Source organism: Antechinus flavipes, chromosome 1, assembly GCF_016432865.1.
Source record: "Antechinus flavipes isolate AdamAnt ecotype Samford, QLD, Australia chromosome 1, AdamAnt_v2, whole genome shotgun sequence".
Classification (NCBI taxonomy): Eukaryota; Metazoa; Chordata; class Mammalia; order Dasyuromorphia; family Dasyuridae; genus Antechinus; species Antechinus flavipes.
The window spans coordinates 490,116,387-490,138,984 of NC_067398.1; the positions used below are offsets into that span (position 1 = coordinate 490,116,387).

The 22,598-nt window shown below is 34.4% G+C and overlaps 1 long non-coding RNA gene across 1 annotated transcript in view; it reads right to left on the reverse strand.

Annotated features, from left to right (window-relative positions):
• Nucleotides 1–22,598, reverse strand: part of LOC127563482 (uncharacterized) — an 83,738-nt gene that overhangs the window by 60,385 nt on the left and 755 nt on the right. The window lies entirely within an intron of this gene.

Genomic DNA, 22,598 nt, shown 5'->3' on the forward strand with positions numbered 1-22,598 from the left:
AAGTGACCTTTTCTATTGCTGTACACTTAATGCAGGTTCTGATGGATCAATTCTCTGCTGCTTGTGCTAATTTTGGCTTAACAATTCACATCGAGAAAACATAGATACTGCATTGGTCAGCATCAGTTACAGCAAATGAAGTTTTTAATTGGCAGTGTACTTTTCAGGGATGTCCACATTGATAATTGATATATGCATTGCCAAAGCTAGCTCAGTGTTTGGGAGACTGATGGAAAGTGTGGAAGAAAAGAGATATTAGACTGATTACAAAATTAAAGATTTAGAAAGCCATTTTGCTGACCTCATTATTTTATGCCTGTGAAATCTGGATAGTATAACATCATCATTCCAAGAAACTGAATTACTTCCATTTCAATTGTCTTAGGAAGATTCTGAAGATCATCTGGCAGGATAAGCTATCTGACACTGAGATTCTTTTTTGAACTAACTCGTCAAGCATTCTAACTTTATTACAAAGACTGCAACTCTGTTAGACTGGCACATTGTTCAAATTCCATTGTACAGCTACCAAAAAGACAATTTTATAAAGATCTCACACAGATCAAGTCCTTATGTGTGGGGCAGAAAAAGAAATACAAGGATATTCTCAAGATCTCTTTTAAGAAGTTTAGAACTGATTGCCTGACGCGGGAGATACTGGCATAGAGCTACTAAGCATGGGTATACCTTTATCAGAAAAGGTACTAGACTCTGTGACCAAAGCAGAATTGAAGTAGCTCAAAGAAATACTAGATACACAAAGTTAAAGAATGCACCTCAAATCTTTATAAGAATTATTGGTGCCTGATCTGTGGCAGAGCCACAATATTGGTCTACTTAGCCACAGTTGAACAAATTATAACTTGACTCTAATATAGTCATGTCATTTGGTGGTCTTCAAAAATGAAGAACAACAAATACAACACACACACACTTTTAAGATTTACAAAGCATTTTATATTATCTCATTTGACCTTTATAATAAGTTTGGCAGATAAGTACTACTGTCATGTTCGTTTTACAGATAAGGAAACTGAGGCATGGAAAGGTAAAATAATTTGTCCATAATTACACAAATGGATATGGCACTCAACTTGGAGCCAATAATATTTTTTTGTCCAAATCCTTTCTTAGATACTTATGGAGGAATTCTGAGAAGTTGATGGGGTAGGTTAGAAAATAGATTTTCTCTACACAGAAAAAAAAAAAAAAAAACATTTTAAGTTGAACATAGAGCACCAAAAATGAGGAGCTGGGGGCAGAGCAGTGGTTCTCCTGGGACAAGGGGAGAAGAAAATACCACTAGACTATCTCCATTGAAAAAACAAACAACAAGTTTTAGGAGCAGCTCAGACATCTGAGCAGGGAAAGATGTAGTCCTGGGTTTCAATTGAAGGAGAGAAGGAACTAGTACATGCCCATGAAGTGCAGAAGCAGTGGGGAGGGATGCTGCTAGCTGAGTTCTTTTTTCTGGACTAGAGGGGAGAACTGGAGCCCCTGGAGAACCTGCAGGGACCAAGAACATTTTCAGCACAATGGTGGGGAAGAAGTGCCAAGGTTGGGCCCTAGACAAAGTTCTTTAAATGATATTTAAGAAGAACTTAAGGCCAGAGGCACATCCCCCACACCCTAGTTCTAAAGGTGTTTATAATATCAAGGTTCTAAATATAAAAATGAGTAAGCAATGGAGAAAGAACCCAATCATAGGCAGTTATGAAGGAGATCCAGAAGACTTATATTCATTTTCACAGCATACTGAAGCAAAAAACAAAACAAAACCACAACCAAAAAACCCCTCTCCTTCCTTAAATAGTACCATCAAATATCACATGCCTCCAAAGAGTTCTTGTGAGAACTTTAAAAACATAATATCTTTTCATTTTTTCAAAATACATACAAAGATAATTTTTAACCTTCACCTTTGCAAAACTCTGTGTTCCAAATTTCTCCTTCCTCTGTCCTTTAAATTATATCTATATATTAAATTATATAGAAATCTAATTTCTATTTCTATTGATTACTTCTATGATTTATTCCTTGATTTACTCATTTTAGAATACTAAATCCTAGAAATTCTATTAGATTTCCAATTAATTTTTAATTTACTTTTCAAAAGTCCTTCATTAAATATGATTTATATTGCATTATGATTTTAATGGCGTTCATTTAATAGTCCTACTTTTCTGCTTTTGATTTTTTTTGCTTTAGTACACGATCAATTTTTGTTAAATCACCATGCATAGTTGACAAATAAGTATGTTCCTTTATATTGCCATTCAGAATTCTCCAAAAGCCTAGTGTATTTAACTTTTCTAAAATTTTATTCATTTTCTTATTTTCTTTCTTGTTGATTTTTTGGCTATATTTGCTTAGGTTTGAGATAATGAATCAAGTCCCCGTGCAGCCAGGATTGTTTTATTATATATATGTCTCCTATATCTATAATAGATAATATACCATTTGGTGTATACTTACTTAGTATTGATATTCATCATCCATGGTATCTTTTAGCAAAATATAATTTCCTTAATTATTTCTTTTACAAGATTCACTTTTGTTTTTACTTTGTCTGAGAGGTCATTATTTCTACCCTTACCTTTTTTTTTTTAAACTTCAGCTGAAGCATAATAGATCTTCCCCCAGTTCCCCTTTTAATTCTGAATATCTTTCTGTTTCTTATGTTTCTCTTGTAAATAACATGTTTTGTTTTGTTTTTAATAACTTTTTATTGACAGAACGCATGCCAGGGTAATTTTTTACAGCATTATCCCTTGCATTCACTTCTGTTCCGATTTTTCCCCTTCCTCCCTCTATCCCCTCCCCCAGATGGCAAGCAGTCCTTTACATGTTGACTAGGTTAGAGTATATCCTAGATACAATATATATGTGCAGAACCAAACAGTTTTCTTGTTGCACAGGGAGAATTGGATTCAGAAGGTATAAATAACCCAGGAAGAAAAACAAAAATGCAAGCAGTTTATATTCATTTCCCAGTGTTCTTTCTTTGGGTGTTGCTGCTTCTGTCCATCCTTGATCAATTGAAACTGAATTAGCTCTCTTTCTCGAAGAGATCCACTTCCATCTGAATACATCCTCAAACAGTATCATTGTTGAGGTATATAATGATCTCCTAGTTCTGCTCATTTCACTCAGCATCAGTCCATGTAAGTCTCTCCAGTCCTCTCTGTATTCATCCTGCTGATCATTTCTTACAGAACAATAATATTCCATAACGTTCGTATACCACAATGTACTCAACCATTCTCCAATTGATGGGCATCCATTCATTTTCCAGTTTCTAGCCACTACAAACAGGGCTGCCACAAACATTTTGGCACATATAGGTCCCTTTCCCTTCTTTAGTATCTCTTTGGGGTATAAGCCCAGTAGATACACTGCTGGATCAAAGGATATGCACAGTTTGATAACTTTTTGAGCATAGTTCCAAATTGCTCTCCAGAATGGCTGGATGTATTCACAATTCCACCAACAATGTATCAGTGTCCCTGTTTTCCCACATCCCCTCCAACATTCCCCATTATCTTTCCCTGTCATTCTAGCCAGTCTGACAGGTGTATAGTGGTATCTCAGAATTGTCTTAATTTGCAGTAAATAACATGTTATTGGGATTTGATTTCTAATCCATTTTTTGCTATTTGATTTCTAATCCATTTTTTGCTATTCTTTTCCCTTTGATGAATAATTTTCATTCACATTCACAGTTATGATAGCTAATTGACTCTTTACATATTATTCTCTCCTATTTATCCTTCTCTTTTTTACCCTGTCTCCTCATAAAAATCTACTTTGCTTTGAATGACTGGAAGTTCTCTTTGCTGTCCGGGCACTTCTACCTGGAACTGAATAATGGACAATGGAGTTGCCAAATGGACCTGATCCCATACCCAATGCTACTACAGGGGATCTTTTCCTTGAATCCTTTGGGGATCTCTTCTTGATCACATGTTGAGTCCCCTTATCATCCCTGGGCACTGTCCACTCCAAGTGCTGCCACCATTATTGCTGAGGCCTCCAAGGTTCACAGACTATGTTACTTCTAGTGTGATGTGCTTCTGGCTAACCTAGCCATTTATTTGTAAGTCTTTCTTTCTATCACCCTAAGCTGCTCTGGGTTGAAAAATAAATGATTAACTCTGAGATTTTCTTGGATTTTTAGTCTGAATTTAGTTAGTCACTTTTTTAAAAAGTTGTTATAGTAGGGTATTCTAAGAGAGCTTGGCAAGAATGATGATCTTACTTTGCCATCTTTCTTCTACTGACTATAGGCTTCTGAATAGAAGAGTTCTTCTTTTCATCTTGTTCCTCTCCACAAACCTTTTTTTATCTGCATTCTCATATTTACTTATCATCTAACACAGATCCTTACACAAAGTAGGTATTTTTGAAATGATATTCCACTTAAATGAAGAGGTGCTACTTTTCTCATCTACAAAATGGAGGGTTAGACAAAAGTAACCTTGAAGATTACTCCCTCTAATATTCTAGGATTTATAATCAACTTTGTGGGATAAAATCCCAGAGAAAATCAGTGTATAAGATTATCTAGATATATTCTTGACATTCAGAATCTAAAGCACTAACCCATATAATCTTCCATTACTGTGCTTTTCATTCTCACAATGAGTCATGAGATACTTTAATATAACAATTAGTGCCTTCTATGAAACAGACTTCTTCCTTCAATCTCACTGATATTTGGCTTTGTGATTTATTTTGAGATTAAATGCCAAATAGATCCATATAAGTAAAGATAATGCTTTCATTTAAACTAAAGGAACCTTTTGGGCGCTCAACTTCTAGTGTATTGACATGGTTCCCATTATTTACAAGCATAAACAAAGTGAGGAATTTTTGACCCTTAGTTTTCTTTCAATAAGATAGTTCAGACTAGTTCATGTTGTGTTTTTTTTTTTAAATGATTAGCTTGTTTTTCACTGTGAACTGCAGGTCATGTCTGTCTCAGGAAAATAATTTGTAAACTCTTTCCAATTTGTACATAGTCACATGCACACATTACCACACAACATGATGTACCAAGTCCATCTGCTGAAAGTCCAGACATTGCTATCAATCACACAGCAGATGCTCCATTAGAATATTTGGCTTTCTTCCTTGGCTGTCTGTAGGGGAAAAATGGCCATTCCAGGGTTAGCCAGGCATCTCCTTGATCTTTCCATGGACTTGCCCTGGCAGCCCTGAGTATGTCACAGGATGGAATTATCCATCTATATAATATGGTGATCACATTCTCACACTGGAACCATTCAGTTACATCCTCATTCTCCACTCCACAGACTCATCATGATCATGCCAGGAGTTGTAAACTAGAGAGTCATTTAGAAAGTAATTCCAGAATACTTTGTCCCTCACTTTACTCTCTTCTTTAGAATATATTTGGGGGTCTTTGGAGGATAGGATATATATTTACCAGTAGTTATAATAGTATATTTGTTCTGGGACCAAAGTTTTAGTCCATGTGCTTTGTGAACTTTTTGATGAATCTTTTCAGTCATTTTTGAAATTATTTCTGAAATAAATGAAGTCCCTACTTTTAGTTAAATGAAATCACCAGTAGCATCTTTTCATGGGAGCTGACCAAGTCTAGGTAAAATGAATGTTTTCTAGAATGTCTCTAATGTCATCTGAACTTCTGTAGGGAGGTCTTGATTCCTCAATGGGTAAAATAATTTTCAAGGGAGTAAGTGTTAAATATTTCCTGTATTCCTGTATATTTTTTTTAAGTAAGCCATGCTGCCTCCAAGAGTTCTAAGTGCCATACTATATTTTTCGGACCTGAACTAGAATGTCTTTCATCTAAGAAAAAGCAGCAGTCTAGTGGCTGATGAAGACTATAGAAAATATGATTGGGAGACTGGGAAGAAGTTCATTACTTTAGACTACATGATAATTTCCAATCCAAGCAACTTCACTGAAAGGCAAAGTGGTACAGTACAAAGACACCATCAGATCCTAAATATGAATTTTGTCTTTACCCTTCTACTGTGTGAGTTTGGAAAAGTGATAATTTCTATAGTCTCGGTTTCCTTATCTCTAAAATGAGATAATTTAGATGACTTTTAGAGGTTCCAATTCTGTGATACTATGAACAATCCAGTCCAGTTCAATCTAATTCAACATTTATTAGATGCCTATATATGCAATAAATGATAGCCAATGGATGTGCAAAGAAAAACAAATATTCTTCCCACAAGGAGTTAGCACTTTACAAAGAGAAGAGAGTTACAAATGTAGATAAATAAGTGTATATATTACTGTTTGAAAAGTATATATTACTGTTTGTAATAACTCAGGCAATCAGAAAAAAAAAAGCTTCTCATAGGTTATTGTAATTTTTTTGTCCTTCATTTTTAAAAATGACCATGACATCATGGAGGTGATTCCATGATACTTAAGTTAATTGGATTTCAGTGAGGGAGGATTGTACAAAGTTATCAGGCTCACTTTCTTCTCTAGCACCATCTGAGTCCAGTGACAAGAGCTAGAACAGAATGACTGAAGATGGCCCTGGATGCAGTGGGAGACCTTGGTCTTTTTAAGCTAAGGTCTTTAACAAGTCTCAATTTGACTTAAGTAACAACCCATTAAGTAATTAAGGCTAGATAAGAAAGAAAATCAATAAAAGGGTAGTCCCTGAGATGAATATTGAGACCTCTGAGGGATTTTAAGGATGGAGGTGAAGAAAAAAATTTTTCCAGGCATTGGAGTCTATCTATGCAAAGATGGAGAGATGGGGGATGGGATTTCATGTTCAGGAAGCAGCAAATAGGGCTTTTAGTTGGAACCTAAAGGCCTGAAAAGTAATAATATGAATATGTGGAGAGGTAGGTTGGAACCTATCCAACTATTAGCCTACCTAATATATGAGGTGGTTAAGGACCAAGGGAAGGAATTGTGTTTTATTCCTGAGGCAAGAAAACCATGGAAAGTTCTAGAGCAGAGTAATAATATCATCAAATTTACACTTTGGGAGAATAGTTTTGGCAGCTATGTGGCTAAGATTTGAGAAAGCAAAAGCAGGAAACTGAAGTTCATTTGGAAATTTTTTGTAGTAATCCAGATGAGGGATGAGTAGAGCTTTAAACAGAATAATTATAGCTAATATTTATAAGGTGCTTTAAAGTTTGCAAATTGCTATACATTATTATCTTATTTTATCTTCACAATAACCTATGAGGCAGATGCTATTATTATTCCCATTTTATAGATGGGAAAACTCACATTCATAAAAGTTAATTGACAAACCAACAGTCATAAAGGTTGTGCTGAGGCAAGATTCAAATTCAAGTCTTTCCATCTCCAAGTAAGTATATCACTTCCTACACTGAGCCACTTATCTACCAATGATGTCTGAGTGGGTAGAGAGAAGAGTACAGGAATTAAAACTGTGAAGCTAGAATCTCATAGTTAATTGATAGTTAATTGTGCACAATCAGAGTGAGGAAGAAAAGAATTGAGAATGACTCTAAGGATTGAAATATGAGTAATTAGGAGGAGGGTCCTGCCCCTAACAGTAACTTTTCCTTAGGGAGACCCTACACCTGGAGTGCCAATTAGACACTCTAAATTTTGTTTCACCCCAGGCTAATTATATCTCTGACTTATCTTTTTTGAATACTAATTTAAAAAAAAATTAATCAAGCTCTTATGTGTCATTAGAAAAAGTTTAGCCTATGATGTACCTTTTACAGTTAGGGGGGGGAAATCTTTTATCTTGTTAAACATGTAAATTTGTCCCAGTTGAAAATGATCTACAAAGTTGGATTCTTAAACAAGTTTCAAATGTATGTAAAGAATTTAATCCTGGTTTCTTGTGTTTTGTTCTTATGTTCCACACTTTATAGTTTTTAAATGTTTAAACTTATTTTCCAAAACTTAATAGGTTCGGTTTCTCTTTTTTTTTTAAATCCAGGAGAGCTATTTTTGGGTGCCTATAGGAGTGTGTGTGTGTGTGTGTGTGTGTGTGTGTGTGTGTTGTCTCTCTGTGTTTGTGTATGTGTCTCCTTGCCAGAAGTAAAGAAAAACTAAAGGCATGTGTAATAAAGCTGTACTTTTTATTCCCCAGATCTCCCTACTGAGAAAGTATTGAATCAGGGAAATCCACAAGGGATATTTTTTTTTTTCAAAAAAGGAGAGAAAATTTTCCCTTTGGGCTGTTTTCTTGAAAGTAGACTCAGGCGATTTAACCACAGGAGTATTATTATATCGTTAACTTAGACTTGTATCTGAGAAAAGAATTGAGCAGTTATTTTATATAGTATGGAGTTAGTAGAGAGATCTTAACTCTTGCAGGTTGGGACCCCTTTTTTGTCTTTTTGATAATGCCTCTTTTTAAACATTACTTCCACTAAGGCAAATCCATAACTTCTCTGCAGTTTATAGTCTTAGTGATTTATTTGAGGCACTCATAAGTGATTTGCCTGTGGTCACCTCTGTCTGCTATGTCAGAGGCAGGACTTATATGTGACTTTCTGATTTGAAATTGGATTTTTCATCTACCCATACTAAAGAATTTGAAACAAAGTGGGTGCCAATCAGTTGGGGAATGGCTAAACAAATTTTAGTTTAAAAATATAATCTAACAGTTCTGCATACTGTAAGAAAAGAATATGAGAAATTTTGAGCAGCATGAGGAAGACACATGTAAATGATAAGACATAATAAGAGAACTTAGCTTTGGAGTCACAGTCACTGGATTCAAATTTTACATTTTGACCCTTCCTACCTGTGGGCCATTGGACATATTACTTAACTTGACCTTTGTTTCTTCATCTATAAAATGAGAAAGTTGTATTACAAACCTCTGATGTCTCTTCCAGTTCTAGAGTTATGATCTCATGGCCTTACTTTATGTTTCAAACTCTAAATCCATCTCTCAGAAGATTAAGGTTTCTTCCAGTACTAGGGGCTGAAAAGCTCTGTGCCCTTTTCTATGAGCAGTTTCCACAAAACTTGAATAGACAAGATTTTCCTTTTAATCTAATCCATTCTATACACTGCTTTACTTCCCCACCACATGAATTGACTTCCATCTTTCAAGGTTCTTTTTTTGGTGTTATCCATAATTTTTACCTTATATTTATATTCATGATGTTTAGCACTATGATTGATATGTATTAAATATTTATTTAATAAATGTTTTATTGATCAATCAGGAAGCATTCACCAGAGTTCTTTCTCTGGGGTGCACTACATAAGACTTCCCTCTGAATGTTAGATCAAATTGACAGAACCTTCTAGACCCTATAGTATAGTACAAGAATTGAGTAATTTTCAAGACCAATTTGCCCTTCATTAGCAAACCAAGTTTCCAACTTTCACTAGCATTCAACATCAAACCTTTGTTCTCTGAATTCTGACTTGACAGGTTCTTAGTTAACTAGTCTCAGTCACCATCAACAGCAGCCTCCCCTGCTGATTTATCCTAAGAATTATACCATCTCTTTCCAAGTACACTTGCCCAATAAAATCTTTCTTAAAATTTGGTGGTGCTTTCTGACTTCTTCTATATCCCCAACTCTTACCCCAGAATTATAACTGTTGATAGCAGTATTAGAAGTATTGAAATAACAGATTAATCTCTTTAAATAATCTATATGACCACAGCCAAAGGCATTGGACAATGGTTGTAAAATGGGATGGTTGCTCTCTGTCAGAAAAGAGAGTATTTTACTACAAAAGGAGACCAAAAACAAATGGTATAAAACTGGGGCTGTCCTTGTGTCTGCCTAATGTGTTCAATGCTAGGATATAATGCTAGTAGTTAAAAGTGTCTAAAATTTAGTTTGGGGTATGAAATATTCAATTTGCCTGCCTGCATTGGTGAAGAATCCACACAGAATTTAGAATATTAGAAACAGAAAGAGCATTTAAGGATCTTGTGTTAGAGTGGCCATTCCTTCTTTTTACATATGAAGCAACTAAGTCAGAGAAAGCAAGGGATTTTCTGGGAATCACATCACCTGTCATCAGGAGTAATGACCTTTTAGCTACTTTTTCTTTTCACTATACCACAATTTCTGTGCTGTATAGACAGTCTTTGAAAACTAGTTAAAGTGGCTTAGAAAGCAATGATGGGGAACAATCTCATTTTCTTATTTTCCTCTGAAGACATAGTTTAGAAGAGGATCAAAGAAACAGTCAAAGCTTCTCTTCTGCCACCTACTTAAGATTCTGTTCATTATTGCTTTGAAAACTAGATCTGATCAATGGCTTGTCTTAATTGATAGCACTTTAATTATTTAAAAGATCAGCTAATGGTGGAGGACTAGAAATGCTGAAGACTGGAAAAGCTAAATTTTGTTCTTAAAAAATAAAAAAGTCAGATTTTGTGGACAGAATTATAAGAAAGTAGGCAAGGTCGGCTCTCATGCTTGGAAGAAAACCTGTCCTTGCATTTCTCTCCTTCTAAAAAGAGGGGCCCACATTTTCCAATTGATAAATGGTCAAAGGTTATAAACAAGTTTCAGATGAAGAAATTAAAACCATTTCTAGTCATATTAAAAAATGCTCTAAATCACTATTGATCAGAGAAAAGCAAATTAAGATAAGTCTGAGGTACTATTAACATACTTCTCAGATTGATTAAGATGACAGGAAAAGATAATGAATGTTGGAGCGAATGTGGAAAAACTGGGACACTGTTACATTGTTAGTAGAATTATGAAGTTATCCAACAATTCTGGAGAGCAAATTGGAACTATGCTCAGAGGACTATCAAACTACTGTAAATACCTTTTGATCCAGCAGTGCCTTTGCTGGATCTGTATTCTAAAAAGATCATAAAAAAAGGAAAAAAGGACCCACATGTACAAAAATATTTGTAACAGTCCTTTTTGTAGTAACAAGGAATAGCCCATCAGTTGAGGAATGGATGAATAAATTATTGCATATGAATGTTATGGAATATTATTGTTCTATAAGAAATCATCAGCAGGATGCTTTCAGAAAGGCCTGGAGAAACTTACATGAACTGATGCTAAGTGAAATGAGTAGCACCAAGAGAACATTGTGTACAACAACAAGATTATGTGAGGCTCAACTGTTAGGGAATTGATTCCTTTACATAATGAGGTGAGATTCAATGCATTTCCAAGAGATGTGATGAAGAGAGTTATCTCCATTCAGAAAGAGGATTGTGGGGACTGAATATGGATCACAACATTGATTTTCACCATTTTTGTTGTTGTTAGCTTGCTTTTTGTCTTTTCAAATTTTTTTTTGCTTTTATCTGATTTTTCTTGTGCAGCATGATGAATGTAGAAATACATATTGCACATGTTTAACATGTATATACATATATATACTATATATATATAGTATTACTTGCTATCTAGAGGAGGGAGTAGGAGAAAAGGAGAGAGAAAAATCTGAAACACAAGACTTTGCAAGGATGAATGTTGAAAACATCTTTGCCTATATTTTGAAAATAAAAAGCTATTATTTTTTAAAGTTGGATAAAATGAGATATAGGAAAAAGAAGTCACTTATCCCATGAAGTATTTAGTGGAAGATCTGAAGATAGTATTGTATTTTTATGTCTTACATTTCAACTTCATGCATAAATGATCAATAAAGACTTGCTGAATGGATGAATGAAAAAAAATTAAAAGGGGTGCCCTTAGAAAGGCAGCATGGAGAAATGACTAGGGAGCCTTGCCTACAAATCAGAAAGATCATGTTTCTCAGAATTCCCAAGTTAAAATTAGAAGAGATAAACAAAGCGAGCAAGTATTTCCTAAATTCTTATGTGTTGGGGACTGCACTAGGTGCTTTATAAATATCTCGTTTCTTGATTAGTTTGATAATTTATTTGGACTGCCTTCTTTCCTCTCCCGATCTGCTATATTATGGAAATTCTTATTCTGGAAATTAAAAATAAATAAGCAAAAGACACAATTGAAGAAAAGCAAAACACAAAAAACAAATCCACTCAACTTTAAAGAGGAAATGCTGGACTGTGAGTCAGGAGTCTTGGACATAAATTTCAGATGTGATCTTTTATTAACTAGTTTTCTTATCAATAATGAGATAAATGTACCTCACAGGATTATTGAAAAACTTCTTGAAAAATTTAAAGTAGTATGTGAGTTATTATTCTGATCATCATCATTATTATTGTTACTAAAGAATCACACAATTTGAATTTACAGTGGCCTTTTTGGACCATCTAATCTAACTTCATATAAATCATTGATCTCTATAAGATTTTCCCAAAACTGCCATCTAGCCTTTGCTGAAGACTTCTAATATTAGCAAACACCATATTCTCATGAAGTTGGTTACATTTTTGACAGTTCTAATTGTTAGGAAACTTCCTTTAGATTGAATTGTGCTCTCAATAACTTCCATAAATTGCTTTTAGTTTTGCCCTTGAGGGATAAATTGAAACAGTCTCAGTTCTCTTTCGTATGACTTTCCTTATATATTTGGGGACAGTATAGTGTTCTAGCACCTATTAGCTCTCTACATACATACCCATTTGGATACCCTGTTCCCCATGGCTGTAAGTAGCACTCCTAAAGGGTGATGTCCAAAGTTGTGCATGATACTACGGCCTAACAAGGGGACAGGACAATGGGCCTTTCACACCTCTCACGACAATCATTATTCCTCTGAATGTAGTCTAACAGTTCTTAGGGTTGCCAATATATTTCGGAGCTACTTTCTAACTTTGTCAATGGAGGCAACTAGGTGGTGGTGGGCAGTTCTAGTCTTGGAGTCTGGAAGCCCCGGGTTCAAATCCAGCCTCAGCTATTTAGTGGATGTATTATTTTGGAGAAGTCACTTAATACCTCTTTGCCTCAGTTTTCTCATCTGTAAAATTGGGGTAATAATATTTGCCTCCCAAGTTCTTGTAAGGATGAAATGAGATAAAAATAGTACAGTGCTTAGTATTGAGTCTGGATCATATTAAGTACTCCATAAACATTAGCTATCATTATTATGCATTCCCAATTCCAGATATTGGTACTCTACCATCTCTCTGAGAGGCAATCAGACATAATGGATAATTGATCTGCATTCACATCTTCAATGGGAGACTCTTGAATATTCCAACAGTGAATTCAAACCCAAGTAGAAAGGATACCTGTAAGCAGTATATTGACTTAGAAAGCTACAAATTAACATTATGTGTTGTATTGTATTTTTATTTATCTTGTTAAACATTTCTCTAACACATTTTAGTAGCTTTTTTGACAGCATGGGTCATGAGTTTGATACCTCTGGAAGCTTAGTTTATCTATAAATTGCAGTTAAGGTCTTAAGCTGCATTGATAAAAGAAATTTCTTTTACAAATGATATTACAGGTCCAGACTTAGCTCTATCAGTTCAGTATGTTCACTCTGGTTAGATTCCATCTTAGTCACTTTAGTCTATCATTCCAGCCTTTTGAAATTGATTATGTCATCTAGCGTGTTGATCATTCCCCCTAAGTTCAACTCATTCACAAATTGATAAGCATGCCATCCTGGTCATGAATAAACACGTCAGATCAAAGAAGGCCAGGATAAGAGTCCTGAGGCATTCCAGAAGAAGCTTCTTCCTGGGTTGATCCTGACTCATCAAAGACTGCTATTTTGATCTGGTCAATGAACCCCTTTTTAAAGTCAACTTCCAAACCACATCATGCCTTTTTGCACACATTGATACTCAGAGTTTGGAGTTAGAGGGGATTTTAAACATCATCCAATCCAATCCCCTCATTTTATAGTTTAGAAAATTGAAGCCTAGAAAATATAACCGACTTGCCCTAGGTCATAAAGGTTGCATGAGGCACAGCTGGGATTCATATATGGGTCTTCTACCTTAACATCAACTAACCCTTTTCATTTCCAGTACCTCTAATGGGACTTTATCAAAAGTTTTACTGAAACCCAGATGTCCATGACATCCCCCTAATCTAGTAATCCTTTCAAAAAAGGAAATGAGGTTAGTCTTGCATGACTTATACTTAATTAATTCAAGCTGGGTTTAAGTGGTCACCATCTTCCTAAGTGCTCATAAATACCCCTTTAATAATCTGTGCTCTAGTTTTACCAGGAATCAGCATCAAATTTCACCTTCTCTCTACTTATCACCGTACAGTGCACTTTTCCTATTCAACCTTGTTTCTTAAATCTCACTGACAGTAGTTCAACAATAACACCTGGAAATTCTTCCGGCACCTGGAAATACTCTATTTTCAATCTAAGTATGTGAACTCTTGAGGGTAATTATGTTCTTTTATTGTTTCTTTACTTATTTTGGTTTTCAATTCTCTTTTCTGGGTTAGACATCTTTCAACCCATATGGCATGAACGGGTTTCTCTCCTCTGGATACTCGTCAGCCTATTTAGTACCCAGAACTGAATATAACACTACAAATGGCATGTGACCGAGCTGGGCAGAGTACAATAAGACTATCATCTTACTCTGTAAATCTCTGCTTTTCTCAGTGCAATGTATGATTGCATTAGTTTTTGACTAATAATAATAAATATCATTGATATTTATATTGATAATGTGTTCTTTATGCTGGGCACTGTAAAAAGTGCTTCACAAATATCCCATTTGATCCTTCCAACAACCTTGGGAGAGAGGTACTATAAATTATTTTAATAATTATTGAGGAATAATAATTAATAACAATTGAGGAAACTCAAGCAAACAAAAGCTTAATGTCTTGATCAGAGTCACATAGCAAGTAAATGTCTGAGCTTGGATTTGAACTCAAGTCTTTCTAACTGCAGATCCATTTCTGTATCTACTGCTCCATCTAGTTGTCCAATATATTTTTACTCACACTGAATTTAAATTCCACTGAAATTCTCATTTGTGTGATGTGAAATTCTCATATGAGATTTGGTACATGTTTATACTAGCTAAGATACCAACATCCATGTGGAAGATGTCAAGGGATTGCTTTGGAAGACTAAAGAATTGGGACAAATGTGAGCAAGCCTCATGAATATGATTGTCTTTTGTCTAAGAGAGAGGCCAAATGACCTTTTATTAAAGAGACTGAACACTCAGGACTTTGGAATAAGGGGAAAGCTCTGAATCTTCCCAAGATATTGGTTATTAATAATCATTTCTCTCAGGACCTAGATCCTGAGTCCCTAAGAATGAAGAAATAAAGGGAAAAAATATATATATATTTATGTACATATTTTGTCTGCTTCTTTCAGAAGGAAATTTCTAACAAGTTGAGAGAGACCTTTATCAATTGTCAGGACAGTTAATGTCCTCTCTTTCTACAATTGAGTATGGACAATTAACTGTGTAAATATGAGGATAGAAAATCAGATGGAGAAAGAGACATAGCAGTTTGTTTCTTTTCTTTCTACTTTATGTCTCAACTAGACAAAGGTGATGTTTATTTATTTATTTCATATATGGGGAGGGGCAAACTTCCTTGGAATTTGATGTCATTTAAATAGAATATAAACTCTTTGAGGGCAGGAACTTCTTTTCGATCAGGGGAAAGGAGTGTCAAGCTTCAGTGTTTTGTACATAGGAAAAACTTATGAAATCTGAATGCAGTGAATTTGCTTTGTAATAGTACTTAGAAATAATTTTTCTGCAATAGGAATTTTTTATAGAAAGTATTCTTTGCATTTTAATCCTAATAAAGTACTGTTTTCATGTACCGGTATTTGTTATATATTTTTTAAAGAAAGAAATGTTTTGGTTTTAAAGAGTAGTTTGAAGCTTTATGAGACAGACTCCAAGTGTTGAATTCTCAGAGGTTTCTATTATTGCAGAGCAGACATCCTAGAATCTTAGGAAAAAAACCAGAATTTTAGAGTTAGAAATGATCTTAGAAGATATCTGGGTCAGTCCCCTATCTTTATAGCTAAGGAAACTGAAAATATCCTTTTGGGAGCTATCCTTAATAGATATTCTTCTTGTGCTGCGTGTGTGTGTGTGTGTGTGTGTGTGTGTGTGTGTGTGTGTGTGTGTGTATAGTGGTTTGTTTCTCTATAAGAGCAATTTTAATACCTAATGGATCTGAATATGACTGTATTCTAAAAGCCTACTCCAGTTGCTCTTGACAAACTCCACCCAATAACCAAATTATGCTGTGAAGTAGTAAAGACCTGAAGTTGAAGAATTTAGACTTAAAGTCTAGGAAATAAAGGAGAATTTTATGACAATTTTCAGAATTGTGATTCTATATAGATAACAGTAAGCCTTGCAATTAAATGCAGGCCAAAAAGAATATTCCTTAATAGTAGCAAGGAAGATTTAGGTTAGGGTTTTTGTCAAGAAAATCTACCTAAAGATTGAAAAAGGCATGGCGGGGCAAGAATTGGTTTCTAGGCATTTTCAATAGCATGATAGAAAACTATATTTATGAAATTTTTGTGAAATGTTTAGATGCAACTTAAATTCCAAATAGGTAGGTAATTAAGTTCAATAGCTGTAATTCTGTGATTTAGGCTATTGACAAATATTTCTGACACTCTTAAATTATTGAATATATCAAATCTATGGGAATTATCATATTTATTTGTGATATTTCAGTTCCAAAAGGACTTTAATTCTAGATATCAAGGGACATTTTTTTTAACTCATGTCAGTTACAACCCCTTATGTCTGAGTTTAGGTAAGCTATTGTAGTAGGAAAAAAAAAAAAAAAAAAACTAAACAAAAACAAAATTAAAAACAAATCAAGCCATAACTATGTACATTCTTAAAACAAGAGACAAAAAACTACTTTACTGATCCAGTATTTCTTTCTGAAGGATTCTTTCCAGTTTACTAACACATAAATGAGCTTCTGCTCTGCTAGTGTAGCCTTTAAGATGCCATTCTCCCATTAGGATGGGAGATCAGAGTAGTGTCTTCATGATAAAAAGCATTAGTATTGAAGTAAAGCTCTTTGTCATTTCTTGGTACAACTCGAAATACTTATTTCATTTGCAAGAAACACTGAGATAACACTTGTGCTTAAATAGAATTTTATTTTTAATTTAATTAGATAATTTATTTTATTTAATTAATAAGCATTTATTTTCTTTACTTCCCACTTCATCCTCCTCCCCCCAAAAAACAAAAACAAAAAAAACCCTAGAATAATGCAACAATATGCATTGCCAAACAAAACAAATTCAAGGTTGTCAATGTCCCAAAATTTCTTCATTCAGTATCTTGAGTCCATCACCTCTCTATCAGGAGGTAGGCAGTATACATCATCCCTGATCCCTTGAAATCATACTTGGTCATTGCCTTAATTTTACTTGTTGGGTCATTAAAAGTAGTTTCTCTCTAATATACATACATACATACACATATATAATATATACGTATATATATCTTACATATATAATATATGACAGAATAATATAATATGCCATATACTAAAATAATATAACATGCAAATAACATAGTGTATATTCTATATATATTTATAGTAATTGTATAAACTATGCTCATTTGGCTCACTTTTCTTGCATCATGTAATACAAGTATACATCCCAATATAATGTTTTATGGCACAATAATATTCTATTGCATTCATATACCATAATTTATTTAGCTATCTCTAGTAGTCAGTTCTTTGCCAATGGAAAAAGCTACTAAAATATTTTTGTGCATTGGAGAAGTTTTCTTCTTTCTTTTATCTCTTTGATACTTAAGCCCAGAATTGGGGTCATTGTGTGAATTTTTTGAGATATAGTTTCAAATTGCCTTCAATAGCTAGATCAATTCATAGCTCAACAGCAGTATAATAATGTGCCTGTTTTCCCACAGCTACACCAACACTTCTTTTTTTTCATTTTTTACTCTATTTTGCAAACTGATGATGTGAAGTGGAGCTTCAGCATCACTTTTATTTTTATTTCTCTAATTATTAGTGATTTGGAGCATATTTTCCCACTAAAGAGATTTTTAAATCTTCCTGCAACCAAAACAAGGCCAACTAGTCATGAATCTTACACTTTTGTACACATGAATCTTTCAAAAAACTATTTCTCTTAAATAATTAATAGAGAAAATATAAAATATAAAGTCCCTTAGTTAGACTCCGGGGAGCCACAAAATTTGAAAGTAAGCCTTTTTAAGTTAGAAAGAGGCCAGAGAAATGTTTATTATTAATAGGAGGAGAGACCCAATTTCTATCTTTTGAACATCAGTTGCCATAAGTAGATGCTAAAAATGGTGCATTTAAACCTTCTTGGCTATTTGAGACTTCCTTTTTTTTCCAGAACAGTTTTTCTAAAAGATTATTTACCTCATATTTTGTTTCTAGAGTCACCTTCCCTGCTAAAACTGAAATAAGACCTATGAAATATTGAACAGAATTCCAAGAAGTTCATCACTAGTGTCAGAAGAAAAAAATTTTATTCTAAATTGTGTGGTGTTGTAGAAGTCTTGTTCTAGAAGAAATAGCAACTTCTGTCTAAATTACTTGTCCTATTCATTCTAAGTTAAAAAGTTTTCAGAGTGCTGCGATTCTATTTTATACCCATTTTCCCTAAATATAATAATTTTCTTTCACTAAAGATGACAATGATTTATGTATGGGTAAATAAATCACTGACTGTCCTGCTAGCATTCATTAGGCTTGCCAGGTCCTGTTACTTTTTATGTTTGGTAAAAGAGGAAGAAAAAATAAGAAAATGCATATTTATATATATTTTAAGGAATGTTCAGAATCCAGGAGTCCAGGATAACTGTAAAATAGTAACTGTAGTCCATGAAATAGATGTTATCAGAGATACTGCCACTTGGGTAATCTAGGATGCTGTTTCTGGATCCCACTTCCTAAATTTCTACTGAAAGTTAAGGGCATATTGATAAATTTTGGTTAGAGTTGGGAAGTAGTTCAGCCATTCTAAAAAACAATTTGAAATTATACTAAGAAAGAAACTAACATGTCCATATCCCAAAAATGCATCTATCCACAAGAAAATAAAAGTATTTAGTAGCACTTTTTTGCAGTGACAAGATTCCAGAGGTGAAGTAGATGAAAAAATGGGAAAAAGCAACATAAATTATGATATGTAAATATAATTGAATATTATTAATTTGGTGAAATAATAAGAAACAAAGAATATAAAGAATTAAGAGATGTTTAGAAGCATCAACTGATGCAATGTTCTATGTAGAACCAAAAGAATATACACAAAGGTAGAACATCATAAATGGGAAAATAATATTAACAACAAAAATGAAATTGATTGTTAAGTAATCATAAAGATACCATTTAGCTTTGAAGAAGAGATATGAAAATGCACCGTTGCAGAAGTGGGAGTATATTAATGTGGAACATTGCAACTGGTGTGTTGCTTAGTTTGAATGAGCCAAATGGACAAATTGAAAACACAGAGGAGACCAAGAGATCATAGAATGATAAATTAGAGCTGGGGAAGCTCTTAAGTGAAATCTAGTCCAATCCACTCATTATTATACAAGTAACAGTGGGCTTCTAGAAAACACCCATTTTCAGAATTTGCATATGTACAAGCTGTTGGAGACTTATAACAAAATGAGTTATCCAGGACTAATTCCAAAGTACATATGATCTACCAGTGGGAACTATGAGAAGGGATCTTTTAAGTCAGAGGGAAGTATCCCAAGAGAAATTTGTTCAATCTGTTCTAGTTTATCTGGTTTTCAAGGGTCAGCTAAAATCCCACCATCTGCAAGAAATTTTTCCTTGTCTCCTTGTTGTTCCTCCCCACCCCAGTACCTTCCTTTTCAGATTATCTCTAATATTATCTTGTATGTACCTGGTTATTTTTATACAATTGTATGTGGGTCTTCCTTGGCACAATCCCTGTCATATATTAGGCAATTAATAAATGACTGTTGACTTGACTATAGGACATCAGGCAATTTGCCAGAGATCTCATGGGTACAGATAAATCCAGAACCAGGCATTCTGCCTCTAAATCTATCATTCCTTCTCCTGTGCAAAATATCTCTCTAATTAGATCTACTTCCTTTAATGATGGGCATTTTAAAAACACATAATTCAAAAGAAAGTAGTTTGACTAATAACCAAAGAAGATACCAAAGAGTAGAACATCACTAGAAAAGAATAGGGCAGGTGAGGGGAGATCATGATATGATAGCAAGAATGCTCACAAATATCCTTGATCACAGCCCAGAAATTTATATTTTTCCAGAGTAAAGGTTGACAAGCAGAACAAGTAATGGTCAAGATCAGTTTTAACACAAGCTGAACCTCACATGTTAGTGTATCAGTGATAGGGTTGGGAAACAAAGCAGTTATGATGGAGTTTTTTTAATTATTTCCCCCCTAATCACTGTAGAGGTTTAAAATAATTAACTTGTCAGTAAATACAGACAAACAGATTCTTGGGCTAGGACAAAGCTCTGTTAGAGATCTGTGAGGATATGTGTAAATATGGTGTCACAGAAAGGGTCTAGGCAAGATTTGAAATCTGAAAACCTGGTTTATAATCTATGAGCTTTTATTGTAGGAGGCTGGGAAAGACATTTCACTTTCTGATCGTAGGGATTAGATTAGAAATTCTCTTGGGTTGTTTCTAGCTCTAGATTTATAATCTTGTGTAGGTCCAATAAAATGGCCCAATCAGATGAAAAGATGAGTTTTAAATATAATTGGGGGAGGGGAGGGGACATTAAGCCTGAAGGCAATCACTTTTAGGACAACCTTTAACCCCCTTCCTCCAGCAATTCTCCTAAATACTGTGGCTACTGAGGCTCAGTAATACCCACTGCTCTGCTAACTGAGATCCATTTGCTCTATTTCTCAATTCCCTCCCTTTCTTAGAGATTCAATTATTCTTCCCCCTGAACCTTATTAACATTTTTTTTCTTCTATGTGAGAGCAGATTGTGGTAGATACTGGATACTGGAGTAAAAATGATTTTTTTAGGCCCTGATTTCAAATCTTGCCTTAGACACTTATTATGTGACCCTGGGCAAGTCACTAAAGCCTATTTGCCTCAGTCTCCTCACCTATAAAAGAAGGTGGAGAAAACTACTTCAGTATCTTTGCTGAAAAAAACTAAAATAGATCTAAGAGTCAGACACAATTGAAAAAGGACTAAACACAATTCTTTTATAAGTTAGTCCCTAGGCATCTCCAATAAAGCCTGTGCCTTCCTTTGTGTGAGCTAAATATTCCAGAAAAAACAATAAAACCTATTTTTTTCCTATATCATTATTTGATTTGATTTATTTGATCATATTTGCATGAAGTTTCTTACATTCTGAAGGTTGCTAAAATAGAATAGAGATCATATGAGAGTTGATGAAGGCCTGAGTGAAGTCAAAGGAAAAGAGAGAAAAGGAATTGAAAGCAAGAGATGTTAAAAGAGGAAGAATTGATAAGACTTGGAAACTGATAGTAGGTCAGAGAGAAAAAAATCAAGCACATAAATTTGGGTGACTAGAAGAATGGTCCTGTCTCTAACAGAAATAATGCCTCATGTTCTCCTCTCAGGTGACTTGTATCCAAGTTCAAAATTCCTTAAACATATGAAACATTTTTCCTCACACTCTGAAGCCCTTCCCTCATATCAAGAATGATACCATATAGTTATTGCAATCCTGGCTGCCATGTATGTTAAATGTTTAACAAGGAGGAAACTGAATTTTCTGAGTCTCCTTACTTCTCTGCAAAATGGTGCAACCAGCTTTAAAGTGTAAGGAAGCACTTTTTTATGACTAAAAGGATTGCTCTCTCACATGGACTTGCTTGATTTTAGACTAACTGACTCTAAAGGTAATTTTCCCTCTGGATTATTATACCCCCAACTGAGAATTTATTCTGAGGGTCTTCTAATATATTTACTTCTGGGTTTAGATAAATGTAACATGTTCTCCAGTTTCCAAATAAGTACTCAAAATAATGTTAGATGGCAATTAACCTTTATTTTATCACACAGAAAATATAGAAGGTACAATGGATTTGCAGAAACACATTACCAGATTTAAAAACAGAAATGTAATGCAGTCACAATATCCCCAAGCTCCTCTTGGGAAAGAAGTGAAAATAGGGTTGTGATCTGAGCGATCTGCTATCTCAGAGAACTTATTCTCTCCCCTGAGATTCTATGTAGACTCTCCCACATTGGTAATGGCACACTATGGTTTGAATTCCCCCTGGGAAGCAGACAGCTTTTGAACAGTTACTGGAAAGCATTTCAGATGTTCCATTAGGCACTGTTTGAATCATTCAAGGTAATAATGGGTTGTGTGCTTCTTCTAATCACCCAGCTCATGAGTTTAGACCTTTCCTTATCTTCCAGTTATCAATAACAAAAGACTGATTTTTTTCTTTCTCTGAGAGGCATGCTGTTCATGTTTTTCCTCTTTCTCTTTAAAAGGTCAGAGCTACAAACTCATAAACCTGGTGTTACTTTTGATGTAAGCTCCAAGGTTAATGTTGTCTCTACAAAAAATGCTTCTCAGGGATTCCTATTATCATCACTATTATTCAACATTGCAATAGAAATGATAGTTACAGCAATAACAGTGCGAAAAAAGGAAATTAGAACAGGCAATTAGAAAACATATTACTCTTTTTAAATCATATGATGATATACTTAAGAAATCCTAAAGAATCAATAAA